Source organism: Rhinatrema bivittatum, chromosome 3 (assembly GCF_901001135.1).
Source record: "Rhinatrema bivittatum chromosome 3, aRhiBiv1.1, whole genome shotgun sequence".
In the NCBI taxonomy this organism is placed as follows: Eukaryota; Metazoa; Chordata; class Amphibia; order Gymnophiona; family Rhinatrematidae; genus Rhinatrema; species Rhinatrema bivittatum.
Genome location: NC_042617.1, coordinates 371,312,078 through 371,324,128, shown reverse-complemented (window position 1 = coordinate 371,324,128; position 12,051 = coordinate 371,312,078). Strand labels below are relative to the sequence as shown.

The 12,051-nt window shown below is 39.9% G+C and overlaps 1 protein-coding gene across 6 annotated transcripts in view; it reads left to right on the top strand.

Annotated features, from left to right (window-relative positions):
• LOC115087867 overlaps window positions 1–12,051 on the top strand; it is a 38,445-nt gene that overhangs the window by 9,829 nt on the left and 16,565 nt on the right. The gene's annotated exons all lie outside the window — the stretch shown is intronic.

Genomic DNA, 12,051 nt, shown 5'->3' with positions numbered 1-12,051 from the left:
CAGCTATACTATAGACATCTTGGACCCACTGCTAGTTTTTCTTATGGAAGTCATGAATCAACACTAGAACATGATGGTGTAGGTTATATGATCTGAAATATACACAAAATACTTCCAGAACTTAACTGAATTAAATGCACAGTAATAATCTCAGTTCCATCTCTTTTTAGCTAAGATCAAACATAAGGTCAAACACTTGAACAGAGTATGTGCCCTTCATGTCTTTTTGGCTAAAAAGTGAGATTTTGTAGAATATTAGGAGGGAAGTGAATAGGGGCATTAAAACCTTGCCCCTTGAGCCAAGTATACAAACCTGTTTGGATGCTAGGCAAACTGGAAATAGTAAATCGCTTATTGCAAAAATAAAATAAGCCATAATTTGATACAAGTAGGCATGCAGTGTTGACTATTCCTGTTGTGTAGGGCTTATACTCTAGCCAAGACACACACAAAACCAAGTGAAATGTAAAGAAGTTTATATACAGTGTACATGATTAAAACTCACAGAAAAACTAAGAGGTACAGGGTTTCAGATGTAAAATGCAACTTCAATAAGGTCATTTTTAGGCACGAGAGTTAGGATAGGAATATGAAAAATGTAAATTTTCTCCTTTAGCTCAAATTGAAAGTTCACACCCCTGAGAAAGGATGTCTGTTCTTCATTAGATGAGGGATTATCAAAATCAGCAAAACCTAGTTTATTGTAGTGGCTATTATTAAAAAAAAAAAAATCTCATTAACAGGGCCTTGTTCAACGGGATAACTTGCAAGGACAGTATAATAGCTCCCTCAAAACATGATATAAAACCTGCGACTGGTCCTCTGCCGAAGGATCACAAGTCTGCATGCCCATTCTACAAAGCCATTTAGCCCTCCATTTACAATACATTTCTTTATCAGCATTCAGTGGGTACATTAGAAAGCCTACTATCTTTAAGAGAAACATGAGAGTAACCTGCTCAGAGTGGTAATTACTACCTTAAGAAGCTTGCTGTGCAGACTGAATGGACCATTTGGTCCTTTTCTGCCATTTCTTTGTTTCTATTAATTTACATCAGTTGTAAACTAATTTAGAGCAGCGATGGGCCCATGTGACCCTACAGATAAAGAAAAATTATTCTTACCTGATAATTTGCTTTCCTTGACACCTGCTAGACCAGTCTTCACTATAGGGATTTCCTTCTCCTCAGCTGGTGTAGACAGAGAACACATCTCCATGTTCTTTAGTGTGACATCACTTCCCTATAAGGGAGGTGTTCTGGAGGCAGTGCCCAGTAGACTTCTGCCAAAACTGATCTTAAGTGGGGTAAGGCAGTCTAGCTAAAGTACTATAAATCAAATTAGAAAAAAAACAACCCTCAAATTGTCCCCAAGGATGCATTAAACTCTGTGGGGCTGAGGTATCCACCCCATAAATCAAATGATATAAAGTGATAGTTCTAGCTTCCTCCATGCCGAGAGCAACCTAGACAATACTGCCCAGTAATGTCAGTGTAAACATAATCATGTCCCATTTCTCAAAGGAAATTATTAAAAAAAAAAAAAAATTAAACTTTTTCTCAAATGCTTTGCCCCTTCCCATGTAGAAGCTGAGAATGGAAGCTTAGTAAAACAGAAAGATGGGAAGATAAGACTTGCTTATAGCTGGGAAAGGGGCTAATATTCTGCCTATACCCTCCTCTCCCCCCCCCCCCCCCTTGGGGTAGGTCAGAATGAGTTGATGACCTCTCAGGGGAGAGGGAACACTTCCTCTCTCCCTGGTTATCTTTCTTCTCTTTCTCCTTCTTTTGTTTTTGTTATTGCGGCAGTGGAAACTGAAAAGGTCTAGCAGGTGTCGAGGAAAGCAAATAATCAAGCAAGAATAATTTTGCCTTCCTCATCTCCCTGCTAGACCAGTGTTCACTACAGGAATATACAAAAGCTACTACTCCCTTGGGTGGGAAGATGCAAATGCAGTCCTTAGTACATTTGTCCCAAAGGAAGCTTCAGACTTGGCCAGTAGACATCTACTCTGTAGTGTTTGGTAAAAAGAGTGCAGGGAGGCCCAGGTGACCACCCTACAAACTTTCCTTGGGGGAACACCCTAGGTACTTCTGCCTATGACATTGCTTGGGCTCTAGTGGAGTGTATCAGTAGGCCTGATGGTACTTTTTCCCTGACCTGACTAGGGTTGATTTGGACATTGCTTCTGTTCTACATGGGCCGCGATATAACATGAATAGCCTATATGAGTTCCTCAACAGATTTGTAATCTTGAGGTACCTCAGTAATGTCTGCCTGATGTCTAGGCGGTGTAGTTCTCTATCTCCCTTGCTGGAGTTGTCCTTTTTGAAGGCTGACATGATGACTGACTGGTTGAGGAGAAATGGCGACAGAACTTTGGGTAAGAAAGAGGGGACAGAAGGTAGCCACATTCTCACAGAATACTAAATAGGGTTCCCTGCCGGTCTTGTCATGAACATAGCCCCCAAGAAAATCGCTTTCAGGGAGAGATCATTGAGTGACGCTTGACTCAATTGTTCAAAGAAGGGTCCTGTCAAGGCCCCAAGTATCAGGTTAAGGTCTGTAGTGGGTGGAAGATAGAGGGACCAAGGGGCATAACAGCAGCCTAAGGCACGTTACCCCTGTGAGGAAGCACATTACATCCAGGTGCATTGCTATGCAGATGTCCTTTACTGGGCCTCTAAAGGCTGAGATGGCCGCTTATCTGCACTGTCAATGAGCTAAGCGATAGCCCTTTGTCTAATCCCTGCTGGATAAACTCCAGGATGTAGGTCACATCTGCTCTCCACAGAGACATCCTCCCTGCATGACAGAATGTCTCACTCAAGCACCATACTCAGATGTAGGTCAATGATGTCAACCACTTCCTTACCTTCAGCATGGTTGATATGACTGCAAGAGAGTACTCATTCCAATTCAGCCGTGCCATCTCAAGGCCATGCTGTAAGAAAAAATGGATCTGGATTTTCCAGGAATATGGATCCCTGGCAAAGGAGACCCCATTGCTCTGGGAGGAGCAGAGGATGTTCAATCAATTATCTCTGGAGGTCCTTATCTCTGGAGGTCCACATGCCATGTTCTCCTAGGCCAGTCTGAGGCCATTGGAATTGTCAGTGTTGTCTGGCTCTATGTTCTTTCCAACATTCTCCCTGTTAATGGCTACAGTGGAAACACATTCAATGGGCTTTTGGTAGGCTAGGGGCTTGGCCAGCCAATTTATTCCACTGGAACCAGATTCCCTTTTTCAGCTGAAAAATTGTCTTTATGTTGTGCCTGGATGCCATCAGGTCCATCACTAGCTACCCTCATCTGCTCATGGTTTTGAGAAATGCTTCCTGGCTCAGTTTCTAATGTCCCGATCCAGCTTATTTCTGCTCAGAAAATCCACTTGGGTATTGCGTGTACCTGCAACGTGGCTGCCGTCAGACTTTATAAATTATTTTCTGCCCAATCACATGTCGCTGTTGTCTTACTGGCTAATGCCTGGCTGCAGGTACCCTGCTAACAGTTTATGTAGGCCACTGAAGTGGCATTGTCTGACCGAATTCTGACTGACTTGTCTTTTATCAAGGGAAGGAATGCTTTGAGGGCCAATCTGATGACATGTAACTCTAATCTGTTTGCATACCAGGCTTTCTCTTGCTGGTCCTACTGCCCCTATACCGTCCTGACTAGACAGTGAGTGCCCCAACCTAAGCTACTGGCAGCTGTGGTCAAGATGACCCATTCTATTAAGGCTAGATTTACTCCTTTTGCTAGATTAGGTAGGTGCGGCCATCAGTTCAAGCTGTCCCTTATTGGTGGTTGCAGGGGCAGCAGCTGATCATAGTTGATCGAAGGTGATGACCATGTGTTCAGCAGAGCTTCCTGCAAGGGGCCCATTTGTGCCCTGGCCCATGGAACCTAGTGTACGGCTGCCACCATAAGGCCTAGCAAGTGCAGTCCCAGATCTTGTGGGTGGACTGGGCTTGGAAGCTTATCATATGGGAAATTAACTTTTCCCTCTTCTTCTGGGTAAGACACACACACACACCAACTCTCTATTGAAAAGTGCCTCCAGAAACTCCATGGACTGGGAGGGTACAAGACTGCTCTTTGCATAATTTGTTATCCAGCCTAGCTGCTCCATCAGGCATAGTACAGTGGCATTGGCCTGGGAGTTTTCCTGGGCAGATTGGCTCATCTAGGCCAAGTTGCCCAAATAAGGATGGACCAAAATCTCTTGCATATGTAGGGTTGCTGCTACCACCACCATCACATTGGTGAAGGTCCTTGGTGCAGTTGCAGTACCGAAAGGGAGGGCCTGAAACTGGAAGCATTTACCTACAATGCAAAACAGGTAGAGGTTTTTAATGAGATTCCTTTATTGGAATATGGAAGTTATTTTGGTTAGGGCTAGGGAAGAGAACTCCTTTTTCACTACCACTATAAGTGAACACAGGGTCTCCATACAGAGTTGTAGTACCCTGAGGAACTCGTTGGCTTCTTCGAGATCTAGTATTGGATAAAAAGAGCCATCCTTTTTGGGTATCACAAAGTAAATAAAATATATTCCTGTGTCCAATTCCTGGGCTGGCACTAGAGTTACTGCTTGTAGCGTTTGTAGTTTGGTTAGGTTAACCTTTACTGCTCCACTTTTCTGGGTAGGAGAATGGGGAGACTATAAACATCGGTGGCTAATTCAGGGGCATAATCTATCTGACTTACTTCCAACACATGGTGGTCTGATATGATATGGTTTCACTCCACGTAGAACGCCTGTAGGTGACCTGCAGTTACCAGAGTGTGAGGACCCTCCCCCACCCCAACTGTCACTGGGGTGGGTGGCCAAGGCCTGCTGCCACTCGGAAAGTAATTTCTTGGCCACTTGGTTCCTTGAAAGGACTGTATCCTAGATCTCTTCACCCAGTGGTAGCCACAGGAACTAAATTTGGACAATGTAATGTGTGAGGTGCTGGCACCTCACATTCGTAGAGCTTGGTCTATCCTCTGGTCTATCTCTCTAACTTTTCCAGCTCCTCTCCGAACAGCAGACCCCTTCTAACGGGTAGTATTCTCAAGGGGTCCAAGGCTTCATCTGCAGCTCAGTTCCAAAGCCATAGCATTCTCTTCATGGCCACTTCCGAGGCCAGGACACAAGAAGTCATAAATGCGCAGGAAAGCCACCCCGTGACATATTTTCCCTATCCACAGTTGTTGATCCCAACGTCCTACTGCTCAGGCCACATAAGCTCCCCCTGGCCACTTGCATTGACTAGCATTAGTTGTGAAGACCTGCCTTAGTATGTTTTCTCTTTTTCTATCCTGTTGCTCCTTCAGTGCTGATCCCCCTTCGTGTGGATGACAGCTGATACTAAGGCATCCACTTTAAGAAACCTGAGAAGGGAGTCCTTCGTATTCTTATGTGAGTGGGTATACTGTCCCAAGAATCTTAGTCCTCTTTAATAGGGCTTGAGCAGATTCCCATTCTGCCATTACCATTGCTTTTAAGGCCGGATGCACAGGAAAGGTTTTCTGGGTTTCTCTCATTTGCTGTAGGAGGGGATCCTCTTGTACATGGTTCTCCTTCTTAGGGTCTGCAATCTTGAGGGCCACTAAGGTGTTCATAACTAGGACTGACAATTCCTCCCTTTGAAAGGTGTACTACTGCTCTATCCCTTTCCGCAGCAGAGGACCACTCTTGTTGCGCTGAGGAATCTGCCATGTGGCCTCAGGGAGCTCCCGCTGGAGTCATGGGTCCTTGAGGACTGACCTGAGCTTGCAATCACTGTCCTGGCTCTGTTATGAGTGAGGCTCCTACCCCACAGCACAAGATGGTCATGGTAACTCCTACTTATTTCACATGGCCAATACATTAATAAAACAAACTCAGTTGAGAAGGCACCGGAGGGTCACCCCCCCCCCCCCCACCCACCCCCCAGGTTTCCTGTTTGCTACCTGAAGGTGGGCCTGAAGCTTCCACATCTGACCCCCCCCATGCTCCTTGCATGTTGAGACATTGCTGGCTCTTTCTTAGACAGGGGGGGGGGGGGGCGAGAAGAGTAGGCTCCTCCATAGCCAGGGCTAAGTTAGAGAGAGAGCCTGCTCCCATGGGACTCTTAATGGCACAGGTTAGGCACCTTCTCCCTTAGTGCACACTAGCAGTATACTACTTACTACCCCTAAGGAAGGGGTGTGTGTCCCCCTACTCAAAGGCTGACCATGCCTCCTCAAGCTCTTGCCACTGCCAAACTTATACAGGCTCCTCCCAGCGCTTCCCCACACCACCAATTCCATCCCTCTCCTGCTGCAGCAATGCTGCCCTTTTTATGTTTACATTTTACATAGCTGCACACAGAAAGAGGAAAAGGAAAAAAAAAGGGGGAAGAAAGAGTCAGGGTGAGGCGCATGGTGTTTGCTGAACTCCCCTACCAGGGAAGCCTCTTCAGCCCCCACGAGGACTAGTGGCACGGTCCGAGGTATCAACTCAGAGCAGGAGTTAAGGCTACTAGGGGAAGGGCCACCACGACTACCGCAAGAGCTGAGGTCTAGAGCTGAAAGAGAATAAAAAAATAAAAGCAAAAAAAAAAAAAAAAAGTCAAACAGCACTCATCCACCCCTGCTGTGAGTCAGAACTACCAGGGACTGCCTCTAGCACATCTCCCATATAGGGGAAGTAGCATCACACTAAAGAAGGTGGAGGCATGTTCTCTGGCTATAGCAGGTAAGAAGGAAATCCCAATACTGAAGACAGGGCGAGAGGAAGATGTGGAAAAGTTTTTTTTAAAACAGAAAACAGCTGCAGCAGCACCTGCATGGTTTCTAGGTATAAAATATTAAAAACATCACAGTCTACGATTAATGTGCCTGGCTTAACACACTGAAAGGTGGTATTGCCACACAGCCAGTTCAACAAAGTTGACAAATTATTTCATTTATTGTGTTTAATCAAGGCCTTCTGTGAAGCCTATGATTTTTTTTTTTTTGTAATAGGAACACAGAAAAAGTTTAGGGTATGTTGGCTGTTAAGTACAAACAAACACTCATTGACCACTCTATAATTAATATTTTTTTTAATACCATCTGCATTTGCACCTGTTGCGGTTTCTATGCCTGGCCTTTAGGGCAGGGGACAAGTCCATTTTTATCCTCTATGTCACCCAAATAAATATATAGATATTAATGAATTTCAGGTAGGGGAAATCACTTATTCTTTCCTATAAGAATGTCTGTTGCAGCCCCATATTAGTATAAAATGCCAGACTAGTACTTTTAAGATAGGACTTCCTTTCTTCTATTTTTAACGTGCAGGGTCTTCATGTTCATATTCTCACTACTTTTACCTACACTCCAATTTAGGAGGCATTTGCAATGAAAGTAAACACTTACATACTTTCAACTGTAAATAAAATAGAAGCAGGTAAATAAAACACTAAGTTGCTGTACCTTGGTGTCATTTCTTATCTGAGGAAATAAGTATTTTAAGATTTTGAAAGCTGATCACTATTTCAAGCATTATGAAACCAGAGAAAACAGGACCCACTATGCAAATTCTAATAAGAAACCCTTGTAGGCAGTACAGTAAACAGGGAAAATAACTATTATAGGGATGAACAATTAGGTGTACCCTTTATCCCAAGCTAGAATAGGATCATTAAACTAAATGGAAAATACTTACAGTCTATAAAAAGCATTAAAACTAAAAGGTTTTGAAAGACGCAAAATAAATAAATAAATAAATTCTGAGACCAACAAAAGACTTACTCAAAATGCATCATTTGAGGCAACACGGACCATTACTTCTGATGAAGCTGGCAAAAACAAAGCCTAGCAATAGGGTTAGGAATTAGGATTGTACTATTCTCTGACAGAGAATATTTGTCTGTGATATCTGACAAAATATCAGATATCACTATTTTATAAAAAGATTAAAGAAAAATACAAAATGCATTTAAAAAAAAAAATTACAGGTTAAAAACCAGCACACAAACCCATAGAAGACTTCTCCTTAAAATCACCACCAAAAGATTTCTAGTCTCTCTCATCATTGGTCCTGTTCCACATAACCACTATTTTAAAACTAGAGATTTGTGTGTACGTGTAAATGAAACTATGCACTTTTAAACAGCATTTGTTAAAATGCCAAAGGCTCCTACTCTTTGTGTAGGATTATAAAAAGGAACTCCAGCCCATGAACTACAGCTGGAAAGGCAGACAGACAGACATTCGCTAGCAGCTGCTGAAGAAAAGAAAAACAAAATATTTTTCAGCTAGTACAGGGTTGCAGCCAGGGAGGCCCTAATACAATCATTGCAATATTGTTAATGAACTTTGAGAAAAAGCAAGGAGAACTCACACAAACAGGAACAAATCAAAATCTGTATTGCTTTATTTTTGGAAATCAAGAGTAAAGCAGGCCAATCAAAAAGAAGTACGTTGTGTATGAGTTAGAAGTTAACTTTTGATTTGTTACAATGGAAAGGGTTTTGTTCCTATTTCTCAATGGCCTCCAGCTCCTGTAGTTACACTCCTTACTGAACAGAAAAATGAAACTATGGCTTCATGTAACAGACAAAACAAATGGAACAGAGACTCAATACTGAGCGGTTACATTAGAAAAAAAAGCTGCAGCTCATTTTCTTGTTTGTGCCATATTAAACAACCCACTACTTATAAGCAAAATAATTTTTACAACATGGATTCATTAAAATTGCAGGTTAAATTATGAAATACAGGAATAACCAAACTATTTTAATTGAAAGGTGAAAACAAAACAAAACAAAACAGTTGTCAATTTTAGAAAAAGGCTGATGTGGTAAGCTTACTACTACTCCTTTCCAAACAATAAATACATCCAAAATGATCGAGAATTTTTTTTTTTTAAACATACTTACTCCAAGCTCCTGCTTCTCATTATTACTTATTTCAAAACAGGGTATGTTAAAATTTTGGCATGTGCTATTCACAAACTGTAATTTATATTTATTGCTAGTGTTTTGTCCCATATTTTATTGGCTGAAAGCCACATTACAAATAGTTAAAGAAACCATGATGAATCCTGTTTACAATAACCTCTTTCCCAGTACTATAATCTTTAAAATAATACACTATAGTTTAGGTCTGCAAAACCAGATGTTCAATAGTTAACCTAAGGAAACAATTCAACATTAAAACTACTATACATCCACTATATTTCAATCAAGCAGTATTTGCCCATTGTCAGTAATATATTTTTTTCATGCAAGCTTAATTCACATTTGCATAGCTTCATAGGTTTTTAAATTTTATAAACAGAACTTTAACATATAGGCAAATATATATATTAGTTCATACAAGAAAATCAGGTAGACAAATTTGAGGTCAATTTATGCTTCCATTTTGAAATGAACTTGCTTGTATCCAGGCAGCAAATTGAATTAGTGTACACACACTTTTGTGTACAAGACTAGAGCAAGAAGTCAGGACTCTGCTGCAAAGCTCTACTAGGCTTCAAGCATTCTTTGATAGAGTGAATTATTACTGTTGTCTTGCTCCAAAAGACATCCAATATATTTTAAAAGTCCAGAGGTATTTCACCAAGCACTGTAGACCTGGCATAAATATAAATACTCTTATTAAAAAAACAAAACAAAAAACCTATTAACACGCACTCCATGATATAAAGAAAATGGAAAAGACCTTAATCTAGATGGAATATGCATTAAAGCAATTGGGGAAAAAAAAAAGTTTAGGAATAGTGGTCAAGTTGCTTATACAAGCAATGAGAGCACAGGTACTTGCGACATTTTAAAGCAATGTACTGTAGGTTATGCTCCTGGTGGTTGCAACATTGTGTCTGTACAAATACTCTATAAATTATATAAATAAATAGATGCTACATGAAAATATTCTAATGATGGCCATTTTCTATACCAGTTTGCTTAGCAGCTAAATTGAATATCAAATAAGTGCTACTATCATTAGGGGTTACAGCTTAGAATGTGATGAAGCCAGATCGTTCTTGTTCTTTGGCACCTTCCACATACTGTTATAAGAGATTTACAAAGAGGATGGTGTGGACTCTTGCACTCTGAAGGACTGTGCTGGCTATTAAGATCAGTGCTTACATTTGAAGCACTTAATATTCTCAATCTGCGGTAGTACTGTAAATTGTACTACTCAAGTGGAAAAACATTTCTAAAGATTAAAAATGTTTAAGATTAAAATTTACTTCATATTAAAAAGTAAAACATTTATATTTGCTAAAACTGTTTACAATTTCTAAATGTACTCTATAGGAATAAGACTATTACACCATGGTCAATGTCATTTATTTAATGAATGTAATTACAGAAACTTTTACCTAGTAAGAAAAGCATTTTCCTTGCTATTTTGTAGATTAAAAAGTACAATTTTAGTGCTCATTTAAACACCAAACGTTAATTTCTTCCTATGTATCTATAAATACATGCCATCGAAAACTTGCGAGAAAGTTTTAAAATGTGCACATAAAGCACATTACATAGCTTCAATTTACAGTTAACTATCTAGACACACAGATGTGGTCCAGTCATTTTTGTTACAAAAATTAGATTTAGATTATGGCAAAAAGCTCTAGCTAAATTTAAAGTAAGGGAATACTAACATTTTATCCTAAAAGTGATCAAAAAATGCTTCTAACATTAAACTGTCAAAACTATTAAAATTTAATAGAAATGACAGCAGTAGCTAGAATGTTTTAGAAAGCTAACAATTGTTTAGTATTCTAAGCTTTTGGGACTGAATCAATTTCCTGAGGTGTCAACTGCTTTTTATTATATACAGCTTTAGTTAGAGGAAAGGTTAAATATAACTATTCGTCAAATCTATTAGATCTTTAGATTAAAGGAAAATCTAAAATAAGTTTAGGAGCCATTGCAAACACTTAAAAATGCAATACTGTATAACTGATAAAAAGTAGTATGCTACACTATACTGTGCTATCGTTTAAATAATGAATACCACTAAATGAAGTGTGGAACTGACACCCCCCAACCTCCCTAAACACACAAACTATTGAGAAGGGTGAAAATGATTGTATGCTTTCCAGCAGGACCAGCATGTTGACACCAGTAACATTACCAAGGGAAACAAGCTCTTGATAGCAACAAGAAATTCAGTAGCTACTCTTCTCACGTCCACTAACAGAATCAGACACCAGCTGTTATTGTAATTAAAACCCCTTGTGTTAGTACTTGAATGTTTTGCATTGTTGTGTTAACATCCTCAATGGAAAAAGCACACTTGAGGCTGTCTGATTCTTCCACTTAAGTCTTCATATTTATCTTAAACTCACTCCCAAAAATATTTACAGAACGTTTCCCCAATGTAAGCTTCTATACCTGTAAACTATTAAGTTTAATAAAAGCACTTCCTTAAAAAAAATATACAAATAACTAATTCTCAAGCAGATACTATTTTACAAGAATTGTTAATATTCTCTATTTGGGAAATAACTCTGGCAAGATATTTTCAGCCTAACATTTCAGAATGATTTGGGAGAAACTTCACTTTGGGGAAGTGAAGTACAACTCATAATGCACATGCAGTAAAAAAGTTAACTTAAAAAAAATGAATGCCCCATCTTTAATCAGGAATATACAGCATACATGTTTTTTTGCTGCTGTAAAATGCTCATCTAGCTTTCAACTTTATCTACAGTGGAAGGAGGCCAGTGTTGAATACACGATGCCCACTTAAAATAGCCTGCACTGCCAATTAGAGGCTCATTATGTCTCTTCTCCTTTAAAATGCATTGGAAAAAAAAAAAAAGAAATGGAAAATTAGAAAATGTTCTGTACACTAGAAGTCTGTTACAGCATTGTTGCCTAAACATTTACTTTATTACATAAAGTAACTTCAGAGTCACATTTCTCTTTAAAATAAAAAGGTGGTGGTCTTGAATAGTCTTCTTTCCAAAGACATCTTGGTGTATAGTAATAGTCCTATCAGATTTCAAACATACTGAAGCTCAAGTGCAGTAGTACCCAGTCCAATTTTGGAACCCACTTCTCTTCCCCATCCATTAAACACAGGGTAGAACTTCACATG